The sequence below is a fragment of the Pseudochaenichthys georgianus genome, chromosome 10 (genome assembly GCF_902827115.2).
Source record: "Pseudochaenichthys georgianus chromosome 10, fPseGeo1.2, whole genome shotgun sequence".
In the NCBI taxonomy this organism is placed as follows: Eukaryota; Metazoa; Chordata; class Actinopteri; order Perciformes; family Channichthyidae; genus Pseudochaenichthys; species Pseudochaenichthys georgianus.
The window spans coordinates 23,642,523-23,657,655 of record NC_047512.1 but is presented as its reverse complement, the minus strand read 5'-3'; the positions used below and the strand labels follow the sequence as shown (position 1 = coordinate 23,657,655).

At 41.4% G+C, this 15,133-nt stretch overlaps 1 long non-coding RNA gene across 1 annotated transcript; it reads left to right on the top strand.

Annotated features, from left to right (window-relative positions):
* Nucleotides 1-6,842: 6,842 nt before the first annotated feature.
* LOC139434598 (uncharacterized) lies at nt 6,843-8,158 on the top strand. The gene is made up of 3 exons (XR_011643922.1): nt 6,843-7,027; nt 7,574-7,634; nt 7,717-8,158. It is a non-coding gene; the product is annotated as an uncharacterized lncRNA (long non-coding RNA).
* Nucleotides 8,159-15,133: the final 6,975 nt, after the last annotated feature.

Here is a 15,133-nt window from a genome sequence, read left to right as displayed (position 1 = left end):
TGACGCGTCCTAAAACCCGGAAGTAAGTTAGCATTTTTAGCACTTCCGGTTCCTTCGTCAAAAAAGCAATGTATTTTCTCCATAGGGTTTTGGAAAATAGCTCGAAATAAGGTCTGTGGTTGACACAAATTTAAGAGATAAATCACGTTTTGTTCTACGACAGTAGATACATCAGCAGTGACCCCACTGGTGATTTGTGAAGAGTTTACGTGTCTGAAAAACGATGGTTGTTACCGAGTGGCTGAATAGGACTACAGAAATGGTCGAGTCCGTTGTACGTCATTACGCCTACACACGTAAACACTCCCGCTAAGTTTGTTTTCCCCTGTGTTCTGCTTGAAAGCAAGTACCTGCCTATCTTTAGTAGCCTATCTGTAGTCTCTTTAGTATCTGTATATCTATATCTTACCATTAGAATCTCTATTTTTGAAATGGTCATTTTTAACACCGTAGTTTTATAAATTATAGAACAATTAATTGCCAGTGTTTTCCAATTTTACTCGGCAGTTCGTTTCATTGGCTAACGTTAGCTAAAGCTAGCGCTACTAGTTAGCTACGCAATGGTTGCTTTGCTCCGGGTTGCAGCCACAGGTCTTCGCATGAAACGTGCTCGTTCTATCGTTTCCCGGCCAATGTTTTCCAAAGGAGAGTCTGGATTCGTGCCATGAGGTAAGCTGACGTTACATTGTTGTCCATGTCACGGTGAAATGTAAATGATGGGTAGTGTATCGCCGTTTTAGAGATGGCACTGCTGAAAAGACCGCAAAATAAGTAAAGATAATGAATACATCCTATTAAAACCTGTGTGGCTTATATGATAAGTCTAATTAGTACAAGCAGCATAACGTTTCACCATGTAACTAAAGATTGTAGTCAGGGAAATCAGTTTGACATATTGAACTAATAACAAATCACCTCTGGCTGGCAGAGAACTCTCTGCTCCATAGCTTCTCTTGGACGTAACATCACATGTACATTTTACATTTATATTCAATTTAATATTCCATCCCTAACATACTTTTGTATATATAATAACTTATATTTTGTTTTTCTTGTTATGCTGCTGCAACACAAACATTTCCCCAATTGGGATCAATACAGTAATATCTTAATTAATTAAGAAATATAACTATTATAATTAGTGTAGCAGCTGACACCTATTTTCAATATGGATTAATCTACCTTTATTTCTTTAGTTCAATTTTGATCTATAAAAATGTCAAAATAGTGAAAATGTTCACGAGACAAAGTGCAAGGTTATATCTTTAGATGTTATGTTTTAGCCTATGTACTGTATGTCTTAATGCTCTTATTTGTGACGATGTGACTTCCATGAAACTAATATTTTATATCTTCCCAACAGACGAGCTGACAGGAAGCCTAACCCCCTAAACGCACCAGGAGCGTCTGCGCTGCGCCGCGTTACGGCTGCGCCGCGTTACGGCTGCGCCGCGGCGGTCGTAAGGATCGCGGCCACTCTAGTCAATGGGTGCTATTCCACCACACGCGCCGCGTTACGTCTCAGACGCGTCCCAGAAGCGGCTCGGCGCAGCGCTTCTCTAAAATTAGGATGAATCCTATTTTTGCCGCGGCGCAGCCGTAAGGTCGGACAGGCAGCCCCCCCCTCGCAGGAAGTGGAAAGGTGAGCATCCGGGCCAGGCCCATCACGCGTATATACTAATTTAGCAGACCCCCCTCCTTCATCACAACACCTCCACTACGATACGCACAATGGACGACGAGGAGTTCATAATGGAAGTGGAGAAACACACCATTGTATACGATGTAACCAATGCTTTTTACAAGGACAACATCAGAAAGGACAAGGCCTGGTTTTTAGTCGCTGCAGTTTGTGGAGTGGAAGGTAACAACTACATATTAATGTTTTAAAGTTAATTAAGAACTGCGAGGCTGCACACACGACGCTCCGCTTCCGCAACGTTTTGAAACGCGCCTGGTGTGTTAGGTCGCAGGAGGAGGTCGCAGCGTGGCGCAGCCGCAACGTAACGCGGCGCAGACGCTCCTGGTGCGTTTAGGGGGTAACACTCTAACAACCACAACATTGCAAAGGCGAGTAAATGTAAATTAAAAACGATTCACAATTTCTTCTTCTTTCTTGCAGTGAGGTGAAGCTGACCTTGCACTTGGTGCCAGTAAGGATGCTCCTCACGCAGGCTGAATGTTTCTCTTCCTTACTGACACAGAAGCCCTTGACTTGCAATGCTTCACTAATTGTCATTTCCCTGGCTCCGTAGGGACACTTTACCTCCAGCACAGCGGGAGACCCTTCCAGACCATCTGGAGATGCCCCCAACACTCCTGATTGGGAGAGCCACAAACCTGACTCATGGACCTGCATCTGGGTTGCAGTGGTGAATGCCCTGACGCCCTCACATTCATTCATAGTCCCCCACTGTACAGACAAAACACCACCAAGGGCCTGTTGTTGCCCTAGCACCCTGGCACTAAGGGAAGCAGTCACACGCTTTGACCTCAGGACAGCTCCAACGTTGCTGGCAGTCAACCTTCCTTTCCTGAACAAATGCCAGTTTGGGTTGGTTCGCTGACCAGTGTAGCCACCTGAATTGCCCTCTGTTGCTCCTCAGACAATGCCATGCTTGCCACAATTGCCTCAGGTCCCTGATGCCCAACAGATTTGAGAATTTTAGGAACAGTAAGTGTTTCCAAGCTGTAGTGTTCCTCTTCTGGCTCGGGGGAGAGAAGCCAAGACATTCCTGAGAACCTGCCCCCGAGTCTGTCCCTCAGCCAGTCACGATCTTCGGAGGTGGGCTCTCTTGTCAGCGGGTTGAATGAGTTATTGGTTGGAGGAAATAGCTCCTCCACTGAATGCGTACGTTTAGCTGCCTTTGGCTTCTTCCACTGACAGGGGGTGTCAGTGCAGCTGAAAGTGTGGATGGCAAAGATGGCTAATGCAGCCGCATGACTGCATTTCCATTCTCCACATGGGCATTCACATTTTGTGGAGAGAATTCCCTCTTCTCCTGTAGATACCTGTGGTGGTGGGATTGTTTTATTATTTAAAATATATTTACATTTATAATGCCTTCCCAATTATAGCCTACTGTATGTTTATTTCATGGATATTTCTGTGTTTTCTGGTGTGTAAAATGTGTAATCTTGGGGCCTCTTCTCTTTAACGTCTACATGCTACCATTGGCTCAGATAATGAAGAACAACAAAATAAGTTAGCATAGCTATGCAGATGACACACACATTTACCTAACCATTTCACCAGGAGACTATGCTCCATTTCAAACACTGAGTAAGTGCATTGAACAAATCAATGACTGGATGTGTCAGAACTTTCTCCAATTAAACAAAGATAAAACTGAGGTAATGGTTTTTGGAGCCAAGGTGGAACGTATAAAAGTTAGCGCTGAGCCTCAGTCTGCAATGTTCAAACCAACAGATAAAGCCAGAAATCTAGGTGTAGTCATGGACTCTGACCTGAGTTTCAACAGTCACAGTAAAACAGTTACTAAATCAGCCTATCACCTAAAGAACATATCTAGGATTAAAAGACTAATGTCACAGCAGGATTTGGAAAAACTTGTCCCGTTATCTTCAGTAGACTGGACTACTGCAATGGTGTCTTCACAGGTCTCACTAAAACATCTATTAGGAAGCTGCAGTCCTCACTAACACTAAGAAAGTGGATCACATCACTCCTGTTCTGAAGTCTTTACACTGGCTTCCTGTGTGTCAAAGAATAGATTTCAAAATACTGCTGCTGGTTTATAAAGCACTGAATGGTTTAGGCCCAAAATACATTTCTGACCTCCTGCTAAATGATTAACCATCCCGATCTCTCAGGTCTTCAGGGACTGGTCAGCTTTCTGTCCCCAGAGTCAGAACTAAACATGGTAAAGCAGCATTCAGTTATTATGCTCCAAACATCTGGAACAAACTCCCAGAAACCTGCAGGTCCGCTGCAACGCTGACTACTTTTAAATCCAGCAAGAAGACTTTTCTTTTTGCCGCTGCTTTTAATTGAACTATTCACATCTTAAACTGCACTGTAACTTTTATCCATGTATTTTTTCTTTTAATGTTTATTTTATTAGCTTTGCTTTTTAATGACTGATTTTAAATGCCATTTCTTAATGTCTTTCATTTTTTGTAAAGCACTTTGAATTGCCATGTGTTGAAAAGTGCTATATAAATAAACTTGCCTTGCCTAATAAAGATTTCATGTGACACATAAAATGGATTTGTTGATGGGAATTAATGTGAATAAATGAACTCTAGGTTAACGGTACTCTTGCTATAACTACTCACCGACACTCTATAAACCTTGTCCCTCATGCTAGCCCTGACAACACCGGTAAGCACACCTTCATCTAGGCTGCCCGTGTCCTGACTTGTAGTGGTTCTCTCCTCTATCTCCATTCTTCTTGTCATCTTTGTAAAACGATATCAGACTGGTAATTGACACAGCCATGACATCTAGTTAAATTCAGTGTGGCTAAAATGAAAAGCTTTGTTAAAATATGCAAGCACGCGGAAGTCAAAGTCAGCTTTATTGTAAACAAATTCTACATGTGTTATACATCCAGAAATATCGTTTCCCACAGTGTGACATGTAGCCTATACATAAAACAAAAAGGGCCTAGATAAACGGGGTATACAGTTTAAAATGTTAATATATTTAAAGTGTTCAAAGTGCAGTTTCAGTGCAAGTCAGTTGAAACGATCTTAAGTTGGCGTGACGTTGAAGTCGTGCGACGCTGCTGTACTGGCTTGTAGTTCGTTTATAGCATAACGTTAGCATTTCGCTTTTGGCGACTAGATTTATGATTCAAAAATTATAAAAGTAGGAGAGACATGTGGAGATTATCCGGCTGAACAAAACGTGATCCTTCTCTTAAATGTGTGTCAACCACAGACCTTATTTCGAGCTATTTTCCAAAATCCTATGGAGAAATTGCATTGCGTTTTTGACGAAGGAACCGGAAGAAGTTTACATCCGGGTTTTAGGACGCGTCACTGCGGTTCTCTATTCTGTTTCGCAACATGTTCTCTATGGCACGTCTCTACTGGGAGTTGTAGTTTTAAAAGACGTTTTCGTATTTCCCATAATAAGAAGTTGCCAGTATTAAACTGTGTACATCCCTGGAGGTTTAGGGGAAAGGAAACACTCACATTTAAAACATATAATTAATAAATGGGTGAAAATTGCTTGTGCCCAATATGGGCAGTATTAATATATATACCCACATGCCAGCTAAGGTCAGAAGAGCTTTATTTAACAGCTGGTCTTATGTGTGTGACCCCTGTGATAACATTACATTACATTAATTGATAAGCCTGAAACATGCACTTGTCAAGGTTCAGAGGCACATTGTGCAAATATGGCAGTAGCTATCGATCAGCTTAAGATAAGATATACTTTATTGATCCCAAGTTGAAACATTTGCGTTACATCAGCATGTGTAACAGTTAAATATGCAGTTGTGTTTATTTGAAAATCATTTAGTATAATCACATACATTCTGTGTTTTATATTCAACAATTCTGTGTTCTTTATTTATTGATTGTTCAATACCTGACAAGGCCGGAGATGAAATATCTACATACATCTATAAGAGTATAATACATTATGTATAATATCAGTTAAAATAAGTGCTTCAACATAGTTAACATTGCTGGAGGTATGCACAAATATTGATAGATGTCTTGTAATGCACTATTGAGGAACCTGCAACCCAAGTTTTTCATTCAGTGTAGAACTACACCACAGTTGTGTAGGCCTATATGATATGTCAATAAACCTTAGAAAATCTTGAAATCTTGAAAGGGATGTGCAAAATAGTCATTACATACAGTCTTTAATTAACAATTAGTAGAGAATAACGAGTAATGAATATACTTTATAGGGATCGTATTAATATCTAATAATAAAAATATTGAAATTCAATAACATGCTTTAACCACCAGGTGTCCCTTTATATCAACTGTGCACCTTTATGGTGTAAATACAGCCTATCTACCAATTGGATCAAATATAAAAGTGAGCCGAATTAGTGTTGATACTGCAAGGAGACGCATTGTGTGAAAAGAAATGTAAGATGTTGTTTAATGGCTGATATATTTATGATCCACGTCACGTTTTCAGTTCCTCATGTTTGTCTTCTCATCAGGGCTCTATAAATACAGAACTACGGCAGATATGTAATATGTAATGCCGCCGAACCGTGTATTACAATGCCGTTATGTGATGACTTTCAAAGAGAAAAGCAAGCACACTCGGAATAAGGTATTATTATTATTTCGGTCTGTTTCCGGTATTTGTTAATGACGGTGTGCTGTGAGATTTGAGACTGGAATTGCACAGGGGGGAAATAACGTAGGCTATCTTTAGATGCGGATTTTGTTAAACTAATATGTTTAGGCTGTGGACCAACACTATATATTGACGGGGAAGGGTGTAGCAATAAAGATAACACCATTAAACAGTTACACAACATAACAGAAATAATATCGATAGCAGCGTCCCTAGCAACCACCTTGGTAACAATGAAAACGTCGCGATTTCCTGAAGTAATCTTCGTAATAACTAGCAAACTAAAGATCATGTACATCCACTGCACACATAATCTGAAATAACAACTCATATTTCTCGCATCAAATGACATCAAAACGCATTTTAATGGCCAAACTAACTTTAAAATAGGCATTTTACAACTAGAATAAAACGAAGTTCGGCCATGTTTTCTTTTTCTGCAGGGAGACATTTGAAGATCACGTGACATAGACGCCAGCCATCGGAATGAATGGTGGTCCTCGCTGCGGAACGCGGAATGGGCCGGGGTCGGATAAAAGGCGGGGTTGGATGTCCGACCCCGCCCAGAGAAGAGTTCCGACATCTCCGTTCACTCCAATGGACCAGTTTTTTACAGCAATGACGGATCGCGGAGCACTTCCGGGAAACTATTGAGAGGATCTGCAGCTAGCAGTCTATGGTTGCAGCATAATAGACCCGACCGTTCGTGATGGACTTTTAAAGGTAAGAAGACATTTAAAGATTTATATTGCGGATATTATCAGAACATCTGAATCAAATTAACTACACATGTGTATTAAAGGATGTTAGTGGATTATCCCTTCAATCAGTATATTTGACGTTTACAGATAACAGATTAGATTAGGCTAGAATGCCGGATAACGTTAGCAACACACGTTAACCACAAACAGCCTATTAATCCGTTCTCCTAATGTTATTTCCTCCAACGTTGTGGAATTAGAGAAAAGGGGCTTCTTAACGTGCTTTTATCCGGGTGGAGGGAGTTGGGGCGTGTGATTGTAGTGGGTGGAGGTGGTGAAATGAGGATATCCATTTTGGAGTTCAAGCTAGTATAATATAGTTAACGTTACACAATAATAAGGAAGAGAGCTATTTTTGTGATACATCGCTATCGATATGGATTTAGAGTGGATATTTGAGACTTCCAAACAGTAAACAAAAACGTAATTTATGGGTGAGTGTTTTTAGCAGAGTCATATTATGTCTTTGTGATTCTGTTGATTATTACCTGTCTGTATTATGTTGCAGCTCAGCTGATGTTGGATTGATGGCAAAGGGAGAGGGACTTAAGTGAGAGTGAAAACACAAGGTACGTTTTAAAATAGGTCGGCAATTTCCCATCCTCTGGTTGCTAGATGTATCTAACCCTTTCTCCTGTCTCCCTCTTTCAGCACAAGAACCCCAGGGGGATTCTGGAGCCTAAAGACCTGCAATGAGACCCTCACCCCGCACCTGAGTCTCAACTCCCAGAGCTTTGCAAGCCTCTCCCTGTTATTTTTATTAATCAGACGTTAAGCTTCCCAATGGTGTGGTCTTCGTTTTGTGAAAAATATGATTACCTCACATATGTTGTTGCTGTTGTTGTCTTTTGTGATAGTTACATTGCTCCTGCTGACTTGAGCCAGCCATTCTTTCCTCCTCTCTATGTCAGTGGGGAAACCTTACATTCATACTCCTTTCTCTGAGCGCTTGAAGCATCCCCAGGCAGCACAGCATTTATGTTCAGGTTCAAATTTGAGTCGGACTATAATGTTTTTTGAGCATTGATAAAGAAAACCTTAAGGTTCGTGCCTGTTTTGAAGAGCGCGGTTGAATGATTGCATCAGCAAAGCCTTTCACTGTTGTATAGATGTTTTGTTTGTATACTTCGTTTGGTTTTTATATTTACTGTATTTGCTTTTTCGGTTCTGTTATCTTAATGATTGTTCTGTTATATGATAAATGTTGTAAATAATAAATGCTTTTTCTATCATTCTATTAAATGCAGTGCAATGTATCATTTGAAATATATGGACTAGATATGAGTATGCACAGAACTGACTAAATGAATAATCAATTAAAACAAATATTAAATAATATACTTAAATACACTATCATCTAAAACAAATATTAAATAATGAACTTAAATACACTAATATAGAATATATGACTTTTTATACCACATATTTAAATACATTCATGCATTTAATTAGTATGAAATTTGTATATGTAGTTTTTAAATTATATTTAGTCGAGTGCAGATTAATTATATTTAGTCAGTGCAGATTTGTGTCTGTACTTATTGTAGTTGTCCAGCAGATGATGCTATTTGTGTCATTAGGATATCCATACACCCCGCCCATCGGACGTCCAGCCCCGCCCACATCCGACCCCGCCCCATTCCGCGTTCCGCAGCCAGGGCCTATAGAAAAAAACGGGGTTTGTCAAACAGAGCACATGGTGTAGGCCAAACCATAGATATATATAAACACTAGATGGCTCACACGCGCTGCTGGCCAATGGAGACCGACGTTGCCACTTGGCCGCCATCTTGCTACAGGCAGTGCTCTCATTCATAACATTATGGTTTACTATTTAAATAACCATAGCTTGCTCAATTTTCAACCGATTTTCAAACGGTTTCGTTTTTTATAAACATCAAAGATGTAGTTATGATACTGCATACTTATAATCATGGACTTTCATATGAAAATAACATTAATCAGATAAAGCAATAGCTATACACACACACAAGGTATTTATATTAAATATTTGCCGGTGTATATATTTCCATTTATTTTATTATATTGTCAATATTTAAAATAAATTATAAATAAATTATAAAATTAAAATACATTTATATTTTATATATAAAAATCGGTCTCATGTTACCACTCTGTAAACCAAGAGTTGTTAATTGAGCAATGCCTTAGCTTGAAGAACAGGGACACAACTAATGACAATAGCATATGTTGGTATATTATTTAGATATTCACACCTTTATCAGAAGAACCAAACCAACATAAAATGTGCTCACAGACAGGCCAGTTCTGTCTAATTTATCACAATTATTTTTGACATGAGATCTTCATATCATCCTAGTTTTGTATTTAGTTTCTAGATTTGTAAACAAATCCAGAACCTTTGAAATATGTTATTGAAAAAAGACCAAGAATAATATAAACTGTACCATATGTCTTTCTGTAGTCCATTTGTGGTTTGTCTTGACTCACCCCGGCTGATATATCACAAAATCCACTGTTTAAATTGTTCCCTATATTGCCCCTATAAGGTGTCCTTGGGTGTTATGAAAGGCGGCCCCCCAACATAAATGTATTATTATTATTAAGAAGAACAACTTGGTGTGGTGTGGAGGGGATGTAGGAAGCAGGAGCAGGTGGGGAGAGATGGGGCTTCAAGGTTCAAGGTTATTTGTTTTAAATGTGTCTTGCACACAATAAAATAAAATACAGTATACCACAAAACCAATAAGACACACAGTGACACATGGCACACTAACAATCAATCATCGTCCAGCCTCAGCTTTGGTATTCTTTCACAACCATGTTATGGGTTTATTAGACTGAGCAAACATAAACATATGTGGTGATCCCACGGGTTCTTGTTTGCAGACAGCGGCGATTGGAGCATCCGTAGGCTGCACAAAAGTCCGGCATATTCAGGTACTTCTGTAAACACAAAGCTAGCAAATTCCTGTATCATAATGCAAGATGTTTTTAACAAGCCAAACCACGTGGAAGAAATCATGTGTAACTTAAGTTGTGTTGAAAAGAAAGAGCAGTTCTGCCTCTCCCACTGGTGTAAAGTTGCTGGGTGAACTTTGTAATACTAGGTCTCACTGACAGCCTCTTGTTATTAGCCAGCTAATAAATACAACCACATACACAAAGAAAAGCTGCAATTTCAACATGTCCAAGCATCCTGTATCATGGCCATGCTAATAATGTTTATAATAAACCAAACCGTTTGTAAATCAATCAAGATTTCAGCGAGTTAAGAGTATTTTTGTGCAGATCACTCACCTTACAACAGCTACCATAACGCGAATCAGAGTAACTGTTGACTGTAGCAAGATGGCGGCCAGTCAGCTACGCTGGAAAATATCCCATGAGCCATCTAGTGTTTATATATATCTATGGGCCAAACGATAGCTGGGGATTCTGGGTAGTGTAGTGTCTTCTGCCATCCTTTACTCAGAAAACATATTTGTTTCTCCGAATCGAAGGGGAAAAATACAAAAGCATTGTACACAATTTAAACCAATCAATGTTGTGTAATTAACAAGAATAATCTGGTGTTTTTTAGTCGATGAGTAGTGCAGATATCACTGTAAAATCAATCGACAGTAAGAGGAGTACTTACTTCCGGGTGTAAAATTCTCCGTTATCCAATGGGAATGGATGCTCACATTGCCTTTAAGGGCAGCCGCATAAACGAATGCCGTGCTTCCATGAGCGTCAAATCCCGACGCAGATGGGAATACATTGCAATCAGTTGAAAGCTATTTTGCGTCCCTTGCGCAAGGAGCCTAGGAGCGTCACAATTGGACGCCACGGACACTGACCAAACGTCGCTATTGGACGCTTAGGGAGTGAGAGTGTGTTGAGCTGGGGGTGTCACGGCCAGCTTACCGCCCGCCGATTTTGCGGCAGCTCTTTCCCTCAAGAACGCTAACGAAAAAGCTCTATAATGGCAGGCAAACATTTTTTACTTGACTTCTTTTCTAAAAAGAATATAATTCACAAGAAGAAAGAGTCTAGCAGCACCGAAGCTACAAGTGAAGCTGCTACTAGTACTACAGTACATCATCAGAAGAGCCGCCTAAAGACGTGGATAATGCTAGCTAACGTGCACGTTAGCTGCGCTAGCAACGTTCCCCTGGCTAGCTCAAGCTCACCTTTCCCAGAGGTATGGACGGAGGAGATGTGGAGGAGGAAACAAGAGGCATACCCGTGGATAGACTGCAAAGCTGGGAAACTGGGCTGCAAAGTTTGTTCATCCATATCTGATGTATCAGTCTTCAAAACGCAAGGTGTGTGTGTGTGTGTGTGTGTGTGTGTGTGTGTGTGTGTGTGTGTGTGTGTGTGTGTGTGTGTGTGTGTGTGTGTGTGTGTGTGTGTGTGTGTGTGTGTGTGTGTGTGTGTGTGTGTGTGTGTGTGTGTGTGTGTGTGTGTGTGTGTGTGTGTGTGTGTGTGTGTGTGTGAAAAAAGCAGCGCTGTCTGCTTAGTTGCAATACTGTAGTTTATGAAATGTAGGCCTATACATTGTTTATGTAACGTATGTGCCAGTGTGTCCATGGTTTTGAGTCTGTGTGTGTGTTGAGCGCAGCGCCGTCTGCTTTTTGCAGTACAGTAAGTAAAGTAGGACTAAGCATACCGGTAGTTTCTGTGGACCTGTCTGCCCGTTTTGTGAGTGCACTGCCCGCGTGCGCACTTGTTTGGGATGACCTAATTTAAAATAGCGTCCCCCCAGTAAAAAAATCTCCACTACACCACTGATTAAAAGTATTAAAAGTAAGGACATCAAACCAACTGAGACCCGTCTGTCCGCCGCATCTACACACTGTACCACACACACACACACACACACACACACACACACACACACACACACACACACACACACACACACACACACACACACCTACCTACAGCTCCTAAAGCATAATCAGGCTACAGCCGTTGTGTATTATATTATGTGAAGCACTAAATGGTTTTAGAAAAATATCGACTCTTTGTTTGTAGATATCTACTAAACTAAAGCAAATAAAGAGAGTAGGCATGTTATACTGAGTGATATATATTTTACACACTGCTCTGCTTTCTGCACCTCACAGCTGTTATCACTGTAAACATCGCGTTGCGATCAGGTTGCGATGGGAGCAGGTTCTAAAATAATAGGCTTGTTTGAGACAAGCAAGACCTGCGCAGACCTGCGCAATTGCGATCAACGTCTTGCTGGTGCGTTGCATGATGGTTAGTCATTTTGTCCGACTTGCTCTGGAGACTCGCCCACATGAGACTTTGAAATCTCGCGGGACTCGAGAGCGAGGCGAGGCGAGTTGGCGCACTTGCTCTCCACGAGCTGCGGAAGCGAAATGCTTGATGGGAAACGGCTCGCTGGTATCTCGAGCTGAGCGCTCATTGGTGGTTTTTACCACGTGCTGCTGATGAAACTCTCCAATTGGCTGGCAAAAGTTTGTTGTTGTTTTGTGTCAGTTTTACGTCGCCACATCCATTCCCATTTTTCATCATTGTTCCACAATGTTTATCATCATGAAATTAATATCTATATATTGCAAATACAACTTTTGGCCCGTAATTTCAATTCCCCATTTCAGCGACTAGAGAGAGGGGGGGGGGGGGATATATCCAGTTTCTGATTGTGTTACGTTATTATGAGAGTGCTCTCATACTTTAAATTGCATATATTTATATAAATATATTTGTGTCTGTGTGTCCGCATCTGTAGCCTGGTATTGTCTCATTATACCGCACTCTCAATACATTCAAAGTAAATATGTGGGGGAACAATGTTCAGCTGATCCAGCAGAGATTATAAAATATGACAAAACACTCGACAGATGATGCAGCTGTTGCCACGTAATAATGAACGGACGTCACTTTAATATGACCGCTCAGAGGAGAGGAGTTCTCATTCTTTTAAACGTCTGCTGCTTCCCCTCCCCTCTACTCGGTTCCCCTCCTCGGTCCTCCGCTCGCATCTCCTGTGGGCGGGACTAAGTCTCGAGGAGGGGAGCCGATGAGGGGAGTCGAGGAGGGGACATTTAAGAATTGAGAAGCCTCTTGTGTGTGTCTGTCAACGCATTGTTCCAATCACATTCAGCATCCCGTCAGCGTGTTTCCCCCACAAACAATCTGCGAATCAGAGGCACAGTAGGGCGGGTCTTCGCAGGATGCGGGTGGGAAAAATGTGTGTGTCTCTTTCAACCTGTCGAGAGTTTAAAAAAAAAATCAGAGCGAGAGTTAACAGCTCATCTAGTTCCATCTGTACTGTAGCTAGTAGCCTAGTTTCACCTACCGGGGTGGCAACTGACACCCTAAACATAGGCCTTGCTACCCCAGCTGCCACCCCAGTTGGCAGCTTTGTTTTGAAATAAAAGTTGTGGCTCATTGGATATTTATGAGAGAAAGTCTCTAATGTCCGAGTGCAAGTGAATGCAGCACAAGATGCACGTCATGTAACACCTCCCCCGGTCCTGGCGCGATTTCATTTGAACAGGACGGCGCAAAACGAGAAGCATTCGGACCCAAGCACTGAAGGAATGAGGTATTTGCGGTCTACACTGACAGAGAAGAGACTGTCAGTTTGGCTGCACTCAGCATTGAATCAAAACGCATTAAAGCTGTTGATCTTAATACGTTTGTGAGGCGTTTTGCTGAACAAGATGGTACGGATGAGCATACAAAACTATTAAGATGACCTTACGTGTGTAAATATTTTTTTTTCTTTGAGGGGGTCTGCCCCCAAAAAACAGTTTTAAGTCCTGAGAAAGTCAAATAAGACGGTGTGTAAAACTTCACTGCCCAGCCAAAAAAAAGTAACCACTTTCATTTAACAGTAGGTAAGGACATTCCACTGGATAATAACTGAAGTATAAAGAATGCATGACTGAAGTGATGGAGACCATGTTGAAGGCAAACAAAAAGAGGAAATAACAGGTAAAATCAAGCAAATCCCCCTCTCAGATTCCACAGCAACCAGAAGAACATAAATACTGGCTGGTGATTTGATTAATCAGCTTTGTGATGGAATAAAAAATGCACAGTGCATATCCTTAGCTGTGGGTGAGTCCACTGACACCACTGACAATGCTCAGTTGCTGGTGTTTGTGAGTTTTTATGACGAGGCAAAGGGGGAGTTTGTTGAAGATGTGTTGGGCCTGACGAACCTCAGTGGACACACAAGGGGGCAAGATATTTATAAAGCAATAATAGGAATGCTGAATGAAAGAAGGTGCAGCTGCCTTTATTCATAACTCTGCAGCTCTTACACTGCGACTCTGAGGGGTCAAGCACAGACACAATAACAATGAAAACTGCTGCATACAGATTATTTGTGTTTTTGCAACCTCGTGTTAAGAATCTTGTTGCAATTGTTTAAAAGTTTGAATGACCGTAATAAATGGACCTTTGTCTTATTGAAACATTTATTTTGGACCTTTAAGATTTGTATTTGAGTACCCCTGGTCTATGGTTCACACCAGAATAAGTCCCTGGGGTGGATTAGGCAAATGAAGCCGCTGACGTCACTTCTTCTTCTTCTGCTTTGGGTTTACTGGCAGGCCGCAAACCACTTCACGGCGTATACTGCCGCCCAAAGTCCCCGCCCGGCCGGAAGTCCCCGGAGTTGGGGACTGGCTTCAGTAGAAGCTGCTGGGACTCCCAGCAGCTTCTACTGAAGCCTTCCGAGGAAATCGTCAGAACGCCGACACCTCCTCATCTCCACCGCTCCCATGTTTTATTTTGTGTTGCCATAAGTCAGTCTCTCTGCGTTTCTGCGCTGGGCTAATGCTAATGAAAGGATAATAAAATGGCGGCTTCACAAAACTTTTTGGGAGTTTTACGGGGCGTGGTTTGCAATCCGCCCAGCCAATCAGGAATATAGCTCTTTTCTCACAAGAGAGCCGCACGAAAGTCCCTGCTAGGGGGGTTCTCATGATCTAATTTTAGTACCGGCTCTTTTTGGTGTGAACGCGACAAAAGAGTTCTCATGAACCTTTGTGGGAAAAGTACTGCGGTGTGAATGTGCCTATTGTCTCAGCACTAGGGGTCTAACGGTTCACAG